Raw genomic sequence first — 23,561 nt, 5'->3', positions numbered from 1 at the left:
CTATTGAAAAAATATGGGGTCTTGATATTTGTGGCTATGGTGGACCTCAGCTAGCCCACTGCAGGGTATATCAATTGATTGTCCAGTTTTTGTGTTGTGATCATGTACGGATATCTTAAGGTTAAAATTCTTTAAAGTCTCTTTAACACTGAGAAGGCAACTATACACACAGGGGCTTGGGACTGTCATAATATTGAGCTCTTTGAAGTGATACTTACAGGATAGTTTTGGTAGTGTTTTCTGCTATACATCTGATAGACTTTTTTGCCACTTGGATACAGTTTTTGAGCTGCTGCAATTTCCCCATAGAAGAGCTCCATTGGTTATAAGAACCAAAATAAAAACTTCGTTATTAATTTAATTTACAAGATACAGGCAACCAGTTTCGCTTTCTGCTGCAATGCCTGAATGTTGATCAATCATTAAAAAAATTTGGGTATGCTTTTCATTGACATGGTATATGTAGCCCATTTCTCAGAACATTGTCTTCACACTACGGTTTCTTTGTAATTATTTTGGACTAGTTTCAAAAAATTCCTTAACACTGTGGATACATGCTGTTTTGAAGAACTATGTTTTGAAGATTGGTAGTGCTTTTATATTTTTTGAAAGTGCCTGTGAGACAATAATTTATACTGGAGGTAAAAAATCTGTGTTTTCTAACGTACCGGCAAACAATAAATTGTTACCTTCTGTATGAGAGAAAAATTTAACCTTTACTTCCAAATTATTCGATAGTAATAGTTTCAACCTCACTTCCACACCTAATGTGCTAAACGTATAGTTGAAACTTTGAATTTCCCGCCTCGGATCCTCCTTTCCTTAAGTTACGTAACATAATTACACGCTCCTTCGTTACATCTCTCTGCTACTCTTTGCTCAACGAGCTGGCGCAGGCGCAAAAGCAGTTGTCATTAAGCAGTGGCAAGAGATGGTTATACTGGATGAATAAGTGTTGTGGTTGGAGTGATAGTGTGTCCTAAAATGTAAGTGTTCTGTGAGACGCCGCGTTTAATGTTTTTTCATGTAACTCTTCATATCAACCGACGCGCGAAGGTAAGTGCTAAGTAAAAGTAATTGCTTTTTGAAAGACTATGACTGCTCAGCTGTAATTGTGCGTTGTACAGTAGAACATTTTAGCTTTACTTTGCAGAAAGTGACGACTGTAACGTAAATGTCGAAATCTTCGACTATGACATCATATGTGTGGCAGATCATGAAATAATAACTATGGTTGTATGTCTGGTATGAAATCAACTAGAATGGCAATCTTAAAGTAAACAAACTATGAGAACATCTGTTTTTCCTGCCTGATGTAAAACAATAGATCTTGTAACTGATGCAGTGTGTTAAAAATGTTGTTATATATAATATTTTTTAGTGTTGATTGATAAGTAACAGTTTCCTGAAACACCAACGGAACCCACAAATTGTTAGTGAAGTGAAGTGCAAAATCTGGTAGGCATTGTTCCTGTAAAATAATAGTGTAGCCGAGGTCGTAGTAAGTGTAAAGGGAATTATATATCACGCTAATCACCCTTTTTTACCGCTATCGAAAGTGCCTCAAGAGGGAAGAACTGTTAGAAACAGATAGTTTTTAAGGTGTACGAAAAAGATTGAGAAACCGATTTCTCATGTCTCCTTTTGTCTCAGTGCATGAACACTTATTATAATCTTTCTTGGAATTCAGTTTCTATAAGCGATATACTGCAGTTTTCGTATGTTCCTAAGTTTTCGACGTTTGTCTTAACCTCGCTCCATATCTTGTGGTTTGTCGACATCTACTACATATTTTTGGTTGATGGGGGTAATTGTAAACATGAAATCCGGGTGAATGTAAACAAGTTTGCTGGTGATTCCAATACAGTGGTCGAGATGCCTAGAAACTATGTTAGGAAGCAATCTCCACCCAGTTACACTGTGGAGGATTTGCAAAATGCTACCAAGGATGTTGGAAATTTTAACCCGATTTATCGTGAAGCTGTCAAAACGTGTGCAATTCCGAGATCTGAAAAAATTTTAAGACCAAGCACAACTGTAAAGTTCCTGGTACATTGTCAAAATCTTCCAACATGTTTGGAACATGTTGTAGCACACATTAAGGTGCAGCATTAAAAGTTTTGAAGCAAATTTATAATAGTACTGTGTGATAGTTGCAAACGCTTGTCGGAAAAGAATTCATTAAGATTATGCGTTTCCGGAACGGGCATGTGATAACAGTTGTGAACGTAAACTGCCAGTATGTTTTGAGACAGGCTTTGCATGGTAGTTATGGATGATTCTTTGCTTATATGCCTTCGTGTACCTTCCGGTTGTAGCATTGCAGTTACTTAGACTATTTGCCTGAGATTTTGTTAATTGTCTGTAAATAGCGTTTCCGTAGCCTTATACGACTTTTTTCATAATTCAAGATAAGTGCCTCTCTCACTGGATTGTGCAGTAGAATACACATCACCAAGGAAAAAAAGTGACTTAAGATAAATGTGAAAGTGTATGAATGGTTAACGTGCTGCCACCTTTTCTTACTGGGACAATGTATCGTTATTGAATCACTGAGTGGATAACGGAATATCTCCAAAAATCTTATTTTTCTGGAGACAGTAAAAATTATTTTCTGTCCCAATTGTGCACCTGACCGAAAAACTAACAAATAGACATTTGTAAAACTAGCCCTCATACATTCTCTTAGAAAGTTAGAGAAATTGGGTGGCATTAAGTTTCCAATCAATCACCTGGAATATGTGGCTTTTGCTGCCTAATATGTGGTGAAAATGACTTGGACACAGAATATAAAAACACTGTGTACTCGTTTTCATTATAGGCGTTTGTACACATCCCTATACATGTTATAAGGTAGACCAGGATAATGATAAAGATTTTCTACTTATCTTGGATATATTTCTCTCTACACAGCCTGTAGTAGCAGTTATCACAAATGTGAATATTGGTCTGATTATTACATCTTTCTTTCATCTAAATGTGGATTTTCGGGTACACATTTTAACTTACTTCATCCTTTAATTGGTTATTTACATTTACCCCACTGAGTGGGGTAGTTGTGGATATCAAAATTACTGGTTTGGTATACCTGTAGGAATGAAACAATATGAGCCTAGAGTTGCTTAAATTGTTCTTTTTCCACATTAATTTTTATACATATTTACAATTTCCATAGTGTTCACTTTGTATTGGATCAGAATTAAAAGAAAAATTAAGAATAATTAAGCGCATTTGAAAAGTTATGACGGTTTGAAGAAATACAGAGATATCAAAAACTCTTGGTGTCTTAATCACATGTGAAAATTAGCAGTATTAAGACATATTCTCATTAAAAACTCATAAATTTTCATTTGTTCAAGGAAATATAAACTCTCGTGATCCTTATTCAATCATACAAAATATTTATTTATTTTGAAGTTGTGATGGTCCATTCGAACTTACGGTTGTGGCAAAGATTTTTTTTTTTTTTTTTTAATATCAGAAAGATTAATTGATGATGTAAGCCTATATGGAACTGGCGACAAGGAGGAGTCTTTCAAATTCTTCCCAGTGGCCCTCAGTTTTGTTGGAGCTCTTCAGAAAGCGGCTTCATCAGCATTAAATACAAATGCAGCCTAGGCGATACCTCCTTTTCCATTTATAAATTTGTACAGACAATATAAATCGTTGTAAAAAAGAGTGTAAAACATCAAGGTCGCTGGCAACTATTCAGACCTTCTGAAGTAGTTCAGGCATTTTTAAAGAAGACTGCGGATTCCGAGTCACGAAACCATGGTATCAGTAATCGCCTGGTACGCCATTTTTAAACAATTAACAATAATGTCAAATGTAATGTAGTCTGCAGTTAAGCTTTTCCCTTCCTATTTATGCCATGGATAACGCAGTTTTGCTCCAGCATTTTCGTCTGTATCAAGAGAAAGAACTGGGCTTCATCCAGCTCCAATTATTTTGTTTGTTGGTACTTTCCTGCCTTTAATCCTGTGAAATATGACATATCTCGGAACTGCACACCTTTTGTCAGTTTCATAAATCGGGTTAAAATTTCCAACATCCTTGGTAGCATTTTGAAATCCTCCACAGTGTAACTGGGTGGAGATTGCTTCCTAACATAGTTTCTAGGCATCTCGACCACTGTATTGGAGTCACCAGCAAACTTGTTTACATTCACCCGGATTTCATGTTTACAATTACCCCCATCAACCAAAAATATGTAGTAGATGTCGACAAACCACAAGATATGGAGCGAGGTTAAGACAAACGTCGAAAACTTAGGTTAAAATGGCTCGGAGCACTATGGGACTTCGCATCTATGGTCATCAGTCCCCTAGAACTTAAAACTACTTAAACCTAACTAACCTAAGGACAGCACACAACACCCAGTCATCACGAGGCAGAGAAAATCCCTGACCCCGCCGGTAATCGAACCCGGGAACCCGGGCGTGGGAAGCGAGAACGCTACCGCACGACCACGAGCTGCGGACGAAAACTTAGGAACATACGAAAACTGCAGTATGTCGCTTATAGAAACTGAATTCCAAGAAAGATTATAATACGTGTTCATGCACTGAGACAAAAGGAGAAATGAGAAATCGGTTTCTCAATCTTTTTCGTACACCTTAAAAACTATCTGTTTCTAACAGTTGCTTATATTTGGCGCCAAAACCCATTGACATGTTAGCCAACGTGTACACACTAAGTTTCCCACAGACCAAGTATTTCTACCGGCAGTCTTAAATTTATCAGTTCTTGTGTTTTCACTTACCACCTTTTACAAATAATCCTGATCTACCTTAATCAGTCAGTTCTCACACGGTCTTGACAGTACTTAGCAGTATCCGTAGCTCCTCGTATAAGTTCCTGGAAATTATGGAGTACTCTTTTTTTCTGAGAGCTTAATGGAAACCTGTCCATTGGAAACTTTTGTTGTGGGCAGCTTTACATCAGATGACGTTTTCAGCTTGAATTTAAACACATCTAGGCTGTCAGTAAACCCTGATCTCAACTGACTGGTGTTAAACCGTGTGCCTATCTTTACTTGTAGCAAATTACAGTCTTTTACTTTTTTTCCTTCTAAGGGTTTTGGTGAAAACCTCAGTCCACGTGTAAGTCCTCCAGTCATACCGAATCGTCGGCACGGAACACTACTCACGATGGAAGTATACTGGGTCTAATGGCAACAAATAGACCTGACCTATTTGAGGACGTCCACATCCAAACTAGTATCAGTGACCACGACGCGGTTGTGACACCAATGATTACTAGAGTACAAAAGACAATTAAAACTAAGTTCAGTCAACTAGATAAAAAAAAAATCGATAGCGTCATATCTAAGGAACATGCAACTTTTCAGCTGACGGCCGGAGCATGTGTAGGAAATTTTGAAAGAAAAATTGACCATGCGCTGGATAGACATGAAGCCAGTAAACAGTTCATAATTGGATCCTCTATAGTATGTGGTCACTTTAAAGAAACTCCTAAAGAAACAGAGACTGCTGCATAATAAGTGTGAAACGAAGCATAGGGTTATAGGTAAATGCTGAATGAAGCGCGTTTATCTGTCAAGATAGCAACGCTTGAAGCCTTCAGTCACTACCGTAACAGAATATTGTTAAACCTTCTGTCACCAAACACAAAGAAATTTGATCCTGTGTAAAGGCCGTTAGTGACACCAAAGTTAAGTGTCCAGTCCCTAGCGAGATCGGAGCTGAAACTGAGGGTAGTAAAGCAAAAGCTGAAATCCTTAACTCAGTTTTGAAATGTTCCTTTATGAAGGAAAACCCAGGAAAATTGTCCCAATTTAATTCTCATACCACTGAGTGTTAATGTCATTGGTGTTGAGAAACAGCTGAAATCGTTAAAATAGAACAAAGATTCTATACTGAATTTGCGGCTGAGTTAGTCTCTCTACTAACTATATTCTATCGTAGATCCCTCGAACAAAACACCGTGCCCAGTAGTTGGAAGACAGCACAGGTCACACCCATGTGAAAGAAGAGTAGAAGTGATCCACGAAACTACCGGCCAGTATCCTTAACAGTTTGTTGTAGAATCTTAGGACATATTCTGAGCTCAAACATAATGAGGAACAGGATGACCTTCCCCATGCCAACCAGCATGGATTCCGAAAACATCGGTCATGTGAAACCCGACTCTCACTTTTCTCACATGACATATCTAAAGTTTTTTTTTTATCAAGGCAATCAGGTAGAGGCAGTATTTCTTGATTTCCAAAAAGCATTTGACTCAGTACCACTCCTACACTTATATTCAAAAGTTCGATCACATCGGGTATCAAGTGAAATGTGTAGCTGAATTGACGATTTTTTGGTAGCTAGGTCACACCATGTTATTTTGGATGGAAAGTCATCGTCTCATGCAGAAGAAACTTCGGGTGCCGGCCGCGGTGGCAGAGCGGTTCTATGCGCTTCAGTCCGGAACCGCGCGACTGCTACGGTCGCGGGTTCGAATCCTGCCTCGGGCATGGATGTGTGCGATGTTCTTAGGTTAGTTAGGTTTAAGTAGTTCTAAGTTCTAGGGGACTGACGACCTCAGATGTTACGTCCCATAGTGGTCAGAGCCATTTTGAACTTCGGGTGTGCGGGAAGTTTTTTGCAAGCCTTGCAGTTCATGTTGTATATTCATGACCCTGTGGACAGTATTAATAGTAACCTCAGACTGCTCGCAGATGATGCTGTTATCTGTAATGGAATACTTTCTGAAGGAAGCTGCATAAATATTCGGCCAGATGTTGGTATGATTTCAAAGTGGTGCAAAGATTGGCAACACGCCGTAAATTTTCGGAAAGTTTGTGCATTTCACGAAGCGGAAAAACGTGATACCTTATGACTATATCAGTGAATCACAGTTGGAATCGACCAACTCATACAAACACCTCGGTGTAAGACTTTGTAGGTAGGCTATATGAAATGGAATGATCTCGTAGGTTCAGTTGTGGGTACTGCATGTGGTAGACTTCAGTTTATTGATAGGATACTAGGGAAGTGCAATCAGTCTACATAGGAGATTGCTTACATGTCACTCGTGCGACGCATTGTAGAATACTGCACAACTGTGTGGGACCCGTATCGGGTAGGACTAACGGGGGATATTGAACGTATACAGACAAGGGCAGCATGAATGGTTACAGGTTTGTTTGACCTGTGGGAGAGTGTTACAGTGATGCTGAAGGATCTAAACTAGCAGACTCTTGAAGACCGACGTAAACCAACAAAGTTTCCACAACCGGCTATAAACGATGACTCAAGGACCCAATCCCTATGTATCGCTTGCATTGGAATCGTGGGGACAAGATTAAAATAATTGCAATACGCACAGAGGCTCTCAATCATTCTTTCCGCACTCTATAAGTGCATTGAACGGGAAAAAACCAAATGGTACAATGGGACGCACCCTCTGCCAAGTACTTCATAGAGGTTTGCAGAGTATGGATGTAGGGGAAGATATTTTTCACGTATTCCTCTCTTCGACTATGCTGCAGAGAACCTCTCATATTTTACGAACCAGGGCCCTATGGATGGAGGTCAACTGACAGGTTCTATATTTCTAGATTTCCAGAAAGCATTTGACAAGGTGTCAGCCGGTCGTTGTGACCGAGCGGTTCTAGGCGCTTCAGTCTGGAACCGCGCGACCGCTACGGTCGCAGGTTCGAATCCTGCCTCGGGCATGTGGATGTGTGTTAAGTCCTTAGGGTAGTTAGGTTTAAGTAGTTCTAAGTTCTAGGGGACTGATGACCTCAGGTGTTAAATCCCTTAGTGCTCAGAGCCATTTGAACACGGTGCCCCACTGTGTACTGTTACGAAGGTACGGGCATATGCAGTAGGTTCCCAGATGTGTGAGTGGCACGGAGACTTCTTAAGTTACAGAACCCAGTGTGTTCCACAACGACGAGTGTTCTTTAGGGACAAGGGTATTGTCACGAATGCCCCAGGAAAGTGTGGTAGGACTTTTATTTTCTGTATACATAAATGATTTGGCGGACAGGGTGGGCCGCAATCTGCGGTTGTTTGGTGATGACACTGTAATGTTCGGGAAGGTGTAGAAATTGAGTGACTGTAGGAGAGTAAAAGACGACGTAAACAAAATTTGTAGCTGGTGCAATGAATGACACCTAGCTTTAAATGTGTAAACGTGTAAGTTAATGCGGATGAGTAGGATACAACATTTGTAGTGCCCAGTTTCACACAGTCCCGTCGCTTAAATATCTGGGAGTAACGTTGCAAAGCGACATTAAATGGAACGAGCATGTGATGACTGTGGGAGGGAACGTCCACTTCGGAGTATCGGGAGAATTTTGGGAAAGTGTGATTCATTTGTATAAAAGACCGCATACAGGACGCTGGTGCGACCTGTTCTTGGGTACTGCTTGTGTGTTTGGGGTCCGTACCAGGTTAAACAATTCAGAGGCAGGCTCCTAGATTTGTTACGAGTAGGTTCGATCAACACGCAAGTATTACGCAGATGCTTCGGGAACTCAAATGGGAATCCGTGGAGGGAATGCATCGTTGTTTTTTCCCAGAGAACCTTCATTTGAAGCTGACTGCAGAACAAGTCTACTGCCTCTAACGTAAAGATGAGACACGAGAAATTAGGGTTCATACGGAGGATTTTTCCCTCGCTCTATTTGCGAGGGGAACAGGAAAGGAAATGGCTGGTAGTGGTACAGGGTGCCCTCCACAGCGTACAATGGCTTGCGGAGTGTGTATCCAGACCTAAGTATAAACTATGTCCTAACATTTTTTAAATCATAAACATTTAAACTGAAATACCACAGCTTTCTAAGGTTATACGAGGGTAATCCCAAAAGTAAGGTCACCTGTTTTTTTTTTTTTTAATAAGTACATAGACTTTTTATTTCTACAGTGGGTTACACCAGTTTACAGCTTTAACATTTAGCTATTTTTCGACTAATCACCATTTATGTCGATGCATTTTTGTAGACGCTGTGACAGTTTTTGTATGCCCATGTCATACCAGCTCGCCACCATGCTGTTCAGGAAGTTATGAACCTTTTCTTTCACCTCGTCGTCGGAGCTGAAGCGCTTTCCAGCCAAATGTTCTTTTAACCTAGGGAACAGGTGATAGTCACAGGGCGCCAAGTCAGGAGTATAGGGTGGGTGGGTGATTATGTTCCACTGAAAGTGGCCGGCCGGTGTGGCCGAGCGGTTCTAGGCGCATCAGTCTGGAAGCGCGACTGCTACGGTCGCAGGTTCGAATCCTGCCTCGGGCATGGATGTGTGTGATGTCCTTAGGTTAGTTAGGTTTAAGTAGTTCTAAGTTCTAGGGGACTGGTGACCTCAGGTGTTAAGTCCCATAGTGCTCAAAGCCATTTGAACCACTGAAACTGTTGCAGGAGAGCAACGGTTTGCCGAGCGATGTGTTGGCGAGCGTTGTTATTGAGAATGTGTACGCCCTTGCTCAACATTCCTCTTCTCCGGTTCTGAATTGCCCGCTTGAGTTTTTTCAGAGCCTCACAGTACATGTCAGCGTTAATTGTGGTCCCAGTGGGCATAAAGTCGACCAACAGTACCCCTTTCCGATCACAAAAAACGGTTTTCATGACTTTACCGGCAGACTGCATTTGTTAGAATTTCCGCGGCGAAGAAGGATGCCGCCACTGGCGTGATTGTTGCTGGGTCTCAGGTGTAAAGTGGTATGCCCAGATTTCGACACCCGTGACAATTGAGTCCAGAAAGTTGTCCTGATCGGCTGCAAGGCGGCGAAGAAATGCGCGGGAAGCATCAACTCGTTGCCGCATGTGGTCCTCAGTCAGCATGCGTGGCACCCATCTTGTGCACACCTTCCGGTAGTTCAATGTTTCCGTTAAAATTATGTGAGCGGTGCTTCGGGAAACCTCAGGAAGAATTTCGGTCCGACCAGCTGCAAACTCTCTACAACACGTATGAATATCTTTGACATCCATGCACGACTCACCATACACTTCTGTCAATTGGCGATGGATTTCAATCGGCGCAGTGCCCTTTGTGTTCAAAAACCGAACAACTGCGTGCAGTTCTCGCTTGGCGGTAACATCCAACGGGAGCTCCATTCTCAACGGCTGCCAAGCCAAGACTGAGCGCCTCAGCGCGGCGTGCGCAAGTTTACACACAGCGCGTGAAGCACTCTTCATAACAGAGTGACCTACTGCCACACAGAGTTCTGTACTTATAAAAAAATAGACCTTACTTTTGGGATTACCCTCGTACATTTAATGAACGGGTAAATGCGGCTGTGGTAGATTCGTCATGTATAAAGGCCAACGTAGAAATTTTTATAAAAACAATTAAAGAAATCCATTGTGTAGAGACAAATTGTTTTATTGTTTCTCAGAATATTCTCCTCATAAATTTTATACGGAATTGCGTGTGTTCGGGCCATGTCTGGAGTGCTTTTCCTCTCTGATGTTGGTACCTCAGAAACACATTTTTGAAGTGGCTAAATCTGCTTGATGAAACTCGCTATCAGCGCATTTTTTATGTGATATGAGCAAAAATAAACTGGCGGGCGACAGGTCAGCTGAATACTGGCAATGAGACTAATTCGGTGTTTTCGCCACCAAATTCATAAGGTGTTTGCCTGTTGCGTGACAGCTGATGAAGAATGATGAGACGTCTTCGGTCGGTTTTCCCGACTTCGTCGTGATAGATTGTTGTGTGTATACTCTTCGGGTTTAACTGTTCTCCGTCCTCCAAAGCGGATAAGTCGCTGTATCCAAACAAACGAGTGATCATCTCCTTGGGAGTGCTCCGCGACATAACTAAATTGTTGGGATCGGCTCATCTTGCAAAATCCAAATGGCTGATTGCTGTGTAGTTTCCGGGCTCGCACGAATAACCAGATATCATCCCGTTTTAGTGTGATGCCTTTACGTAGGTCTAATTTTTTACTGTTTCCGTACTCGAACGGGCTTCCAACTGACAAGAGCCCGTTTTTTGAATTTGTTTATGGCGTGTGGAACCTATGGAGAACAGGTTTCTTCCATAGCCAAATGTTGATGTAAAATCGAGTGCACTGCAGTCTTCCATGTGCCTGTGCCTCATAAGCGCGCCTTCTTCTGACATGTTGCGCGCATCATCGACGCATTATTATTATTATTATTATTATTATTATTATTATTATTGTTACTGTCTATACAACCAGTTAGTAAAAAAAAATCATCGCATGGCCGACGGAAGCATGCCCACGGCAAAATTTTGCAAACCGTCTTTTGAGGGAGATTGGTTACCAAAAGTTGAGCGAGCTATTCGAAGCATTGTTGTCGTACAAAATCTTTACGAAAATCGTAGAAAATGACGAAACTAAAACCTTCAGGTGAAAATTTCATGTATTTACCTTCCTTTAAACACTCACTGCAAGCAAACAACTCTGCCAGTTTAGAAACTGTCATTTATTTAACGACTACAAATGAAAAATTTTGAAACACTTGCAATGTCACATTACGAGGACACCGTTAAAAGATGAGCCTCGTAATCAGACATCAGGCATCGCTAACTTTTTACTCCTGGCAGATAATGGTTTTTAGCTGCTTTATCATTCATTGTGTCAACTTTGATTTTTGTCTGCAAGCCTTCGGAGGTCGAACAAACGTCTGCCTACGGTTGGGTGTCATGTAGTTAATGTTACAGTTATAGTGTTTCAGTAGTATTCGTCCTTCATGAAAATCTGTGGTCCTCGAGGCGTATGAATAAACGTGTCAAATACGTCTTTACTTTGAACTCTGCGTCAAACGTAAGTAAAGCGTAGGAACTTCCGTGTAGCGGGTCTAGTGTTGGGAAATGAGGCATTATGATGTTTAATCTTAATGACGACAGATTTTGGTGTTTTGCTCCCACTTCATCAGGGGATTGGCCCTTAACTGCTTTGTTTCCAAGCTAATGACTATCTTGTATACAACTGCACGAAGTCTAAGGTTGGCTCTCTAGCAGACTTCGTTTTCTTGTACGGTTCCTCGAGACAAAGTCTTAAATTCAGGTGTATTTTGTTTTCGAACTGCAAATTACGGTCGACTTCAAGCAACATGTAACAGTTTAATCGATCCAGTGAAAGACGTATCTTCCTGGTCGTTAGATTTCATAACATACAGCTTATAGTACAAAGCTGCTTCTGAAAATACTTCAAAAAATTTTCCTACCCTTAAAGTCTGGGCCCTGTAATGGCCGCGCTAACAAATTTCTCCCCTCTGCATCTTGCGTTTTTAAAACATCCTTTTAACGGTCACTATTGTTAACTTAGTCATTTTTATGACTCGTACTGCCTGATACTGACGTGTAATCATACCAATATTAAAAATACAACCACCAGCTAATTACGTTGCAGCACACAGCTACAGAACACAATTGCTGACCTACCATACATGGAGAGCTCTGCCTTGTGTGTAGAAATATATGATTTTTGAAATATATCCCTTCTTCCACTTAGCTTTTCAACCCCCCCCCCCCCCCCCCGTGTACAAAACCACTTTGATACACCTCTCCCCGTTAGTCTGTCCGGTGCAAGCCTCTTCATTTCTCTGTAACTACGGTAATCTACAGCTACTCCAAAAAGTATTCGTCCCAAGCAGTCATATAAATGTAGCTAAGAAATAAGCAATAACTAGTTCCTTACATTACCTACACTTACAAATGAAACGCTATTTGGGTTAATATGTTGCGTAATTTGTGAACAAATACAAATGAAACGCTATTTGGGTTAATATGTTGCGTAATTTGTGAACAAATTCACGTTGTTTAAAGTGATGCCCCAGTTGATGTCAAACATGTATTTGTCTAGTAAACACGCACAGACGCAAACCCCTCTCCGTTTCCTCATGCAGTTGTGCTTCATCAATTGTAATGGATAGTTTCTTCTGTATGTTCAAAGTCGTTGAGTGATATTTGAGCAATATGGATCGAAAACGCCGCGAAACTGCAAAAGAAGAGAGGGAGAACTTCGTGAGGTTGTTTCCAAAACTAAAATCTGTTCAAGAAATCGGAGAAACCGTTGGCAGAACTAACAGTGCAATGGAGACTATTACATACAGGTTCAACCAGAAATAAACGTACGAAAATCAGTCACGAAGCGGTCGCTCTGCAGTACTAACCGCGGCGGAGGTCCCGGCGGAGGTTCAAGTCCTCACTCGGCCATGGGTGTGTGTGTTTGTCCTTAGGATACTTTAGGTTAAGTAGTGTGTAAGCTTAGGGACTGATGACCTTAGCAGTTGAGTCCCACAAGATTTCACACACAAAGTAATATCCGAGATGGAAAAACGGCAGCTACGTAGAGAAATTAAGAACTATACCAAACTTAGCGCTCCAAAATTTGCTACTGCAGTTCAGATGCATACAATAAAGTCTGTTGTAGTATGGTTCAAATGGCTCTGAGCACTATGGGACTTAACATCTGAGGTCATCAGTCTCCTAGAGCTTAGAACTACTTAAATCTAACTAACCTAAGGACATCACACACATCCATGCCCGAGGCAGGATTCGAACCTGCGACCGTAGCGGTCGCGCGGTTCCAGACTGAAGCGCGTAGAATCGCTCGGCCACACCGGCCGACCTGTTTTAGTACAGATTGTAATAGATCTGCTTTATGAAGATAGTTACGGAGGCCTAACAGCCAGTAGAAAACCTTACATCTGGTAAAGTCAATAGAAGGTAGCGAGCTACATTTGTAAGAATACATAAATACAATGTGTTTGAGTTGTGGAAGAAGTTAGTACTTACTGACGGGAGTCGATTTGAGCCGTGTAAATCAAATGGGCGAGTTACATTGTGGAGAAGAAAGAATTATGAACTTGAAGAGAGAAGTACAAGAGCCTCATTCCGTAATTGTTTGTGGCTGCGTGAGTGGAAATGGTGTGTTCTGCAGATGAAGTTGTAGAGCATAAGGTTTACATAAACATCTTAAAAACACAAAGTGTGAATAATAAGGGTACTTCTGGGGATTATATTTTCACGCAAGGTAATGATCCAAAACATACAGCTCTAGTTGCAAGGCTGTGGCTGTTGTATAACAGTCTCTGCTGGATGCCAACACCATCGTAATCCCCAGACATTAATGTGGAATGTAATCGACCAAAATATGAAGAATCATCAGACATCCAACAGAAATTATCTATAGAACACTCTACTAGAGGAATGGTGTAAACTTGCAGTGCAACCAACAATCTCTGGTGAAATCCATGCCAAGGAGAATGCAAGAGATTATGAAGAGGAAAGGAGAACCTACTAAGTACTAACCCACACTGTTGTACGAGGTGCATTCAAGTTCTAAGGCCTCCGATTTTTTTTCTAATTAACTACTCACCCGAAATCGATGAAACTGGCGTTACTTGTCGACGTAATCGGCCTGCAGACGTACACATTTTTCACAACGCTGACGCCATGATTCCATGGCAGCGACGAAGGCTTCTTTAGGAGTCTGTTTTGACCACTGGAAAATCGCTGAGGCAGTAGCAGCACGGCTGGTGAATGTGCTGCCATGGAGAGTGTCTTTCATTGTTGGAAAAAGTCACTAGGAGCCAGGTCAGGTGAGTAGGGAGCATGAGGAATCACTTCAAAGTTGTTATCACGAAGAAACTGTTGCGTAACATTAGCTCGATGTGCGGGTGCGTTGTCTTGGTGAAACAGCACACGCGCAGCCCTTCCCGGACGTTTTTGTTGCAGTGCAGGAAGGTATTTGTTCTTCAAAACATTTTCGTAGGATGCACCTGTTACCTCAGTGCCCTTTGGAACGCAATTGGTAAGGATTACGCTTTCGCTGTCCCAGAACATGGACACCATCATTTTTTCAGCACTGGCGGTTACCCGAAATTTTTTTTGGTGGCGGTGAATCTGTGTGCTTCCATTGAGCTGACTGGCGCTTTGTTTCTGGATTGAAAAATGGCAGCCACGTCTCATCCATTGACACAACCGACGAAAGTAAAGTCCCATTCGTGCTGTTGTTGCGCATCAACATTGCTTGGCAACATGCCACACGGGCAGCCATGTGGTCGTCCGTCAGCATTCGTGGCACCCACCTGGATGACACTTTTCGCATTTTCAGGTCGTCTTGCAGGATTGTGTGCACAGAACCCACAGAAATGCCAACTCTGGAGGCGATCTGTTCAACAGTCATTCGGCGATCCCCCAAAACAATTCTGTCCACTTTCTCGATCATGTCGTCAGACCGGCTTGTGCGAGCCCGAGGTTGTTTCGGTTTGTTGTCACACGATGTTCTGCCTTCATTAAACTGTCGCACCCATGAACGCACTTTCGACACATCCATAACTCCATCACCACATGTCTCCTTCAACTGTCGATGAATTTCAATTGGTTTCACACCACGCAAATTCAGAAAACGAATGATTGCACGCTGTTCAAGTAAGGAAAACGTCGCCATTTTAAGTATTTAAAACAGTTCTCATTCTCGCCGCTGGCGGTAAAATTCCATCTGCCGTATGGTGCTTCCATCTCTGGGACGTTTTGACAATGAACGCGGCCTCATTTTAAAACAATGCGGATGTTTCTATGTCTTTCCAGTCTGGAGAAAAAAAATCGGAGGCCTTAGAACTTGAATGCACCTCATACACATTTGCTCCTGTGATGCTACTGGAACTGAAGTAGACTTTAAATTCTTTGTTGGAACAGTTATTTATGTAGTTTTCGAATTATGAAATTTTATTGCATAATGACGTTTCGTGACAGCTGTGCTGGCAGTTTAGTCAACTGAGTCCTTGATGCCTAAGGATGTTTCATATCAGTCTGTTCCTTCCTTTAGTTAAATCGTACCAAAAGTGTCAAAAAACTAGAAATATAAAATAGTAAAATCATTACCTTTTCTAGATGTACGCGAGAGGCACGAAGATCTGCATAACGCCTTCCCGTTCACAGGAGCGAGTTATATTTCTAGTTTTTACTGAGTTCAACGAAGGCGATGTTGGCCTAATATATTCGACGATGCCCTTTGGCTACACGGACTAAAGGATTCTTCTAACAAATACCAAATTAAGGTTTTTACTCTTTCAATAGTTGATCCGTTTATACATGCTTATACATTATCAAAGTCTGCACAACGCGATCGCTATTCTTAAATAGATGTATTTGTTCTCTGTTTTCTATGTAGGTAATCTGAAGATGCCTCAATAAGGCGAAACGCGTCGTTGGAAAATAAACTAAAATTGAAACCAAGACTGTTTTTAACCATTACTATTACTTTCATATTGGAGTCTGAGGGTACTTCGCCTGTCTCATACAGGGTGTTTCACAGTTCATTTTGCACATTTCTAGAGGTTGTAGAGGAGACTCAGTAGATCAAGTTTTAAATAGGAACACATGTCCGAAAATGACATCCAATGACACTACAGTCCGCAGGTCGTGGTGTAGCGGCTAGCATTGCTACCTCTGGATCACAGGGTCCTGGATTCGATTCGCAGCCGGGTTGGGGGTATTCGCTGCCTGGGAACGGGGATTTTGTGTTGTCCTCCTCATTTCATCACCACCATTCGTGACAGTGGCTACATTGGACTGTGAAACAATTGGACTGTGAAACAATTGGACTGTGAGACTGTTGGACTGTGAGGCTACTATTGGTCTGTGAGGCTACTATTGGTCTGTGAGGCTACTATTGGTCTGTGAGGCTACTATTGGTCTGTGGGACTACTATTGGACTGTGGGACTACTATTGGACTGTGGGACTACTATTGGACTGTGGGACTACTATTGGACTGTGGGACTACTATTGGACTGTGAGATTATTGGACTGTGAGACTATTGGGATTTTGTACAGGCACTGATGACTGTGCAGTCGAGCGCCCCACAAACCAAACATCATCATCAATGACGCTACAGACCGCCAAAGTTGTAGATGCCTGTAAATGTGTGTGTGTGTATATACAGGGTGACTCTGTGATCATGTTAGACTTTCGAAGGTGATGGACACAGTTAAATGTATCGATCTGAGGGAAGGGTCCCTGTACGGGAAACCAACGACTCTGTAAGTTAGAAGCAAAAACCATTTTCATACCTCTGACAGTGGAACACATATATCGCTACCGGTATTGCTAATATGGTAGGGTAAACAACTTTCAGAGGTGGTGGTATAGAACAAAATAAGAAAAAATATCTGATAAACGTGGGCGCTATAAAGCATACCTGAGGAGCTAAGAACACTTGTTCAACAGTGAAGTGCTTCACAGAAGCGAAGATGAATGAACTTCCCAGTTATGCATTTTAGAGCCCTTGATTATTGGACATTTTTTTCTTGTCTTGGTCCACACTACCACGTCTGGAAGTTGCATACCCTGCATCCTTAGCAGCAAATGTACCGGTACATGTGTTCCACTGTCTACATCTACATGACTACTCTGCAATTCACATTAAGTGCTTGGCAGAGGGTTCGTCGAACCACAATCATACTATCTCTCTACCATTCCACTCCCGAACAGCGCGCGGGAAAAACGAACACCTAAGCCTTTCTGTTCGAGCTCTGATTTCTCTTATTTTATTTTGATGATCATTCCTACCTATGTAGGTTGGGCTCAACAAAATATTTTCGCATTCGGAAGAGAAAGTTGGTGACTGAGATTTCGTAAATAGATTTCGCCGCGACGAAAAAGTCTTTGCTTTAATGACTTCCATCCCAACTCGCGTATCATATCTACCACACTCTCTCCCCTATTACGTGCTAATACAAAACGAGCTGCCCTTTTTTGCACCCTTTCGATGTCCTCCGTCAATCCCACCTGGTAAGGATCCCACACCGCGCAGCAGTATTCTAACAGAGGACGAACGAGTGTGATGTAAGCTGTCTCTTTAGTGGACTTATTGCATCTTCTAAGTGTCCTGCCAATGAAACGCGACCTTTGGCTCGCCGTCCCCACAATATTATCTATGTGGTCTTTCCAACTGAAGTTGTTCGTGATTTTAACACCCAGGTACTTAGTTGAATTGACAGCCTTGAGAATAGTACTTTTTATCGAGTAATCGAATTCCAGCGGATTTCTTTTGGAACTCATGTGGATCACCTCACACTTTTCGTTATTTAGTGTCAACTGCCACCTGCCACACCATATAGCAATCTTTTCTAAATCGCTTTGCAACTGATACTGGTCTTCGGATGACCTTAAATGGTTCAAATGGCTCTGAGCACTATGCGACTTAACTTCTGAGGTCATCAGTCGCCTAGAACTTAGAACTAATTAAACCTAACTAACCTAAGGACATCACACACATCCATGCCCGAGGCAGGATTCGAACCTGCGACCGTAGCAGTCGCTCGGTTCCAGCCTGTAGCGCCTAGAACCGCACGGCCACTCCGGCCGGCGGATGACCTTACTAGACGGTAAATTACAGCATCATCTGCGAACAACCTAAGAGAACTGCTCAGATTGTCACCCAGGTCATTTATATAGATCAGGAACAGCAGAGGTCCCAGGACGCTTCCCTGGGGAACACCTGATATCACTTCAGTTTTACTCGATGATTTGCCGTCTATTACTACGAACTGCGACCTTCCTGACAGAAAATCACGAATCCAGTCGCACAACTGAGACGATACCCCATAGGCCCGCAGCTTGATTAGAAGTCGCTTGTGAGGAACGGGGTCAAAAGCTTTCCGGAAATCCAGAAATACGGAATCAACCTGAGATCCCCTGTCGATAGCGGCCATTACTTCGTGCGAAAAAAGAGCTAGCTGCGTTGCACAAGAACGATGTTTTCTGAAACCATGCTGATTGCGTATCAATAGATCGTTCCCTTCGAGGTGTTTCATAATGTTTGAATACAGTATATGCTCCAAAACCCTACTGCAAACCGACGTCAATGATATAGGTCTGTAGTTTGATGGATTACTCCTACTACCCTTCTTAAACACTGGTGCGACCTGCACAATTTTCTAATCTGTAGGTACACATCTATCGGTGAGCGAGCGGTTGTATATGGTTGCTAAGTAGAGAGCTATTGTATCAGCGTAATCTGAAGGGAACCTAATCGGTATACAATCTGGACCTGAAGACTTGCCCGTACCAAGCGATTTGAGTTGCTTCGCAACCCCTAAGGTATCTACTTCTAAGAAACTCATGCTAGAAGCTGTTCGTGTTTCAAATTCTGGAATATTTCATTCGTCTTCCCTGGTGAAGGAATTTCGGAAAACTGCGTTCAATAACCCCGCTTTAGCGGCACAGTCGTCGGTGACAGTACCATCGGCACTGCGCAGCGAAGGTATTGACTGCGTCTTGCCGCTTGTGTACTTTACATACGACCAGAATTTCTTCGGATTTTCTACCAAATTTCGGGACAATGTTTCGTTGTGGAACCTATTAAAGGCATCTCGCATTGAAGTCCGTGCCAAATTTCGCACGTCTGTAAATTTTAGCCAATCTTCGGGATTTCGCGTTCTTCTGAACTTCGCATGCTTTTTCCGTTGCCTCTGTAACAGCGTTCGGACCGGTTTTGTGTACCATGGGGGATCAGTTCCATCTCTTACCAATTTATGAGGTATGAATCTCTCAATTGCTGTTGCTACTATATCTTTGAATTTTAGCCACATCTCGTCTACACTTGCATAGTTAGTTCGGAAGGAATGGAGATTCTCTCTTAGGAAGGCTTCTAGTGACACTTTATCCGCTTTTTTAAATAAAATTATTTTGCGTTTGTTTCTGGTGGATTTGGAAGAAACGGTATTGAGCCTAGCTACAACGACCTTGTGATAACTAATCCCTGTATCAGTCAGTCATGATGCTCTCTATTAGCTCTGGATTGTTTGTGGCTAAGAGGTCAAGTGTGTTTTCGCAACCATTTACAATTCGCGTGGGTTCGTGGACTAACTGCTCGAAATAATTTTCGGAGAAAGCATTTAGGACTATCTCGAATGATGTGTTCTGCCTACCACCGGTTTTGAACAAGTATTTTTGCCAACATATCGAGGGAAGGTTGACGTCCCCACCAACTATAACCGTGTGAGTGGGGTATTTATTTGTTACGAGACTCAAATTTTCTCTGAACTGTACAGCAACTGTATCATCGGAGTCTGGGGATCGGTAGAAGGAGCCAATTATTAACTTAGTTCGGCTGTCAAGTATAACCTCCACCCATACCAATTCGCGCGGAGTATCTAATTCGACTTCACTACAAGATAAACAACTACTGACAGACACAAACACTCCTCCACCAATTCTGCCTAATCTATCTTTCCTGAACACCGTCTGAGACTTCGTAAAAATTTCTGCAGAACTTATTTTCAGGCTTTAGCCAGCTTTCTGTACCTATAACGATTTCAGCTTCTGTGCTTTCTATTAGCGCTTGTCGGTCAGGGACTTTCCCAGCACAACTACAACAATTTACAACTACAATTCCGACTGTTCCTTGATCCAAGCACGTCCTGTATTTGTCATGCACCCTTTAGGTTGCAGCCCACCCCGTACTTTCCCGAGGCCTTCTAACCTAAAAAAACCGCCCAGTCCACGCCACACAGCCTCCGCTACCCGTGTAGCCGCCAGCTGAGTGTAGTGAACTCCTGACCTATTCAGCGGAACCCGAAACCCCACCACCCTATGGCGCAAGTCAAGGAATCTGCAGCCAACACGGTCGCAAAACCGTCTGAGACTCTGATTCAGACCCTCCACCCGTCTCTGCACCAAAGGTCCGCAGTCGGTTCTGTCAACGATGCTGCAGATGGTGAGCTCTGCCTTCATCTCGTAAGCAAGACCGGCAGCCTTCACCAAATCAGATAGCCGCTGGAATCCAGAGAGAATTTCCTCAAATCCAAAGCGACACACGTCATTAGTGCCGACATGTGCCACCACCTGCAGCTGGCTGCACCCTGTGCTCTTCATGGCATCCGGAAGGAGCCTTTCCACATCAGGAATGACTCCACCCGGAATGCACACGGAGTGAACACTGGATTTCTTCCCCTTCTTAGCCGCCATATCCCTAAGGGGCCCCATTACGCGCCTAACATTGGAGCTCCCAATAAGCCCACCCTCTGCGATTGCCCGGACCTTGAAGGCTGAGAATGATCCTCTGAAACAGGGCAGGCAGCTGCATCTGGCTCAGCCAGAGACTGTGTCTGAAACCTGTTTGTCAGACGCACCGGGGAGGCTTTCTGATCAGGCTCTGGGGACGTCTTTCGCTGCCTGCCACGCCTTGGAACGACCTCCCAATCAACCACAGGCGAGAGCTGAGCCCCACTGCGGGCAGCAACCGGGGCAACCACAGCGGGAGACCGATCTGGGGACAGACGGGACGAGGTTGACATCCCTGTGATACCCAAGTCCGGCTCCTCACAGTGGTGCCCATTGGCAACAGCCTCAAACTGCGCGACCGAAGTCAGCGCCGCTTGCAGCTGTGAGCCAAGGGATGCCAACTCAGCCCTCATCCGAACACAGCAATCACAGTCCCTGTCCATTCTAATCGATGTTGAACAACAGTTACTGAAACACGAGTCCGTGCCTAGATAACGCAAGGGAAACACGCAAAGAATGTATGAACTAACCTGTACAAATGCCTAACGACTGCGCTACAATCTGCCAGAATTTACATTACAGTAACTAAAACTCGAAATTATACCTCCTATACGAAACTCACACGCAATTTAAGTTAGAATCTACGAAGTAAACTCTAAAGCGCGATGATACAACTCTCAAATACTATAGTACGCTCGAAATTTATGAATTAAACAATGCAAGTACCCAAAAAACACGCAAAGAAATTAAGAATTAAACTATGTAACAAGTAAGTAAACTAAGAGTATACGACTTGCTGCTGGCAGCTGCTTATCCAACGGCGGCAGGGAGCACTGTCAGACGTATCAGAATGATTTTTCGCTTATAACTTTCGGTTCCTTCGTTTCCGAACGAGGGACGCTTACATCAAATAGATGCATTTATCCGTCTCCATCAGCCTTGAGAGTTTGTAACATCAACACGAAATCACCCTGCATATACATATATTTACAGGCGCTGGCACCTATAACTTTGACGCTGTGTAGTCGTTGGATGACGCTGTCGATCGTGGGTTCGTATGTAAAACCTGATCTTCTAAGTCCCCTTTACAACCTCTGCAAGTGTGTAACATGAATTGTGAAACATTCTGTATATCTTGCGACGAGAGACACAATCGCGTTCGGCTGAAATCCTAAATCTGTCACGTGACGTTCCACGTTGACCACTCTTGAGACTTAGTATTGGACTCGTCGTACTTCTTTGTTTACGTGCTATAACTTGTGTGTTGGATAGCATGTCGTTTGAAGGCAACGGCTCATTAAATATTTATCACAAACGCATCACTGTAGGTACCACTTGTGTTTTGCTCTACGGCTGGTCTTGTCATGGGGAGCGTCGTCAGAGAGGCCCACCGCATGAGCGTCTTGGAAAGTGATTCCAGTGGCGGTTTCCCGTTGCCTTTCACTGATGATAATGATAGGATAATGAGGACAACACAATACCCAGTCCCTGAGCGGAGAAAATCTCCGACCCAGCGGAATCGAACCCGGGCCCCTGGGCGTGACTAGCCGCCGCGCTGACCATTCAGCTATCGGGGCGGATTTTGTTACAATTAAATGTCAGTTAATGACACAGCAGCTGTAAAAGTCCTAAGGAGATGCCAAGATGACCGATAAGAATCCTCGAAATTGTATGCGAACATCTTCGCCTCAGTAACGCATTGTGGAGCTACCTTATTCATGTAACATAAATATGTTCTGCAATATTCGAATTTATGTACGTATAAAGCCGTCGGCACGCTGACCGTGCCTTCCAACGTCAACATCGAGCGTGCGGTGTTCAACGTGCTGCTGAACGTTCAGAAACGATGCTTGTGGTACGTGTGCCTCAGCGTGGCAAACGCCGTCTCAGCGCGCTGCAGCGGCATTTGTCGAATTTATCTGCTTCGCAAATCACACTATACGAAATGGACTCGCGTAAAATTCGTACGTTTGGTCTATTAAAAGGCACATTTGCTCCCTTGTATGTACACCGAACGAGGTGGCGCAGTGGTTAGCACACCGGACTCGCATACGGGAGGACGACTGTTCAATCCCGTCTCCAGCCATCCTGATTTAGGTTTTCCGTGATTTCCCTAAATCGTTTCAGGCAAATGCCGGGATGGTTCCTTTGAAAGGGCACGGCCGATTTCCTTCCCAATCCTTCCGTAACCCGAGCTTGCGCTCCGTCTCTCATGACCTCGTTGTCGACGGGACGTTAAACACTAACCACCACCACCACCACCACCACCACCACCACCACCCTTGTATGTACGCCCTGGAGACCTAAATAAAAACATCAGTATCCGGGGACGAGGAACTTATAAACACATCGCGGTCAGGTCTATTTTCTCAAACAGGTAGCAGTTGACAGAATGAGATTTTCACTCTGCAGCGAAGTGTGCGCTGATGTGAATCTTCCTGGCAGATTAAAACTGTGTGCCGGACCGAGACTCGAACTCGGAACCTTTGCCTTTCGCGGGCAAGTGCTCTACCAACTGAGCTACTCAAGCACGACTCACGCCCCGTCCTCACAGCTTTACTTCTGCCAGTACCTCGTCTCCTACCTTCCAAACTTTACAGAAGCTCTCCTGCGAACCTTGCAG

General features: G+C 43.1%; 1 protein-coding gene across 3 annotated transcripts in view; it reads left to right on the top strand.

Moving 5' to 3' along the window:
• Positions 1-904: 904 nt before the first annotated feature.
• Positions 905-23,561, top strand: part of LOC126210263 (1-phosphatidylinositol 4,5-bisphosphate phosphodiesterase) — a 421,472-nt gene continuing 398,815 nt past the window's right edge. For 2 of the 3 annotated variants that reach the window (XM_049939453.1, XM_049939454.1), the window contains exon 1: positions 905-1,056. The gene's annotated coding sequence lies outside the window, so the exon portion shown is untranslated. The remainder of the gene's footprint in view (positions 1,057-23,561) is intronic. The other variant, XM_049939456.1, reaches the window with a different exon arrangement.

The sequence above is a fragment of the Schistocerca nitens genome, chromosome 10 (assembly GCF_023898315.1).
Source record: "Schistocerca nitens isolate TAMUIC-IGC-003100 chromosome 10, iqSchNite1.1, whole genome shotgun sequence".
Lineage (NCBI taxonomy): Eukaryota > Metazoa > Arthropoda > Insecta > Orthoptera > Acrididae > Schistocerca > Schistocerca nitens.
Note: the sequence above shows the minus strand (reverse complement) of the source record. Positions and strands in the feature narration are given on the sequence as shown.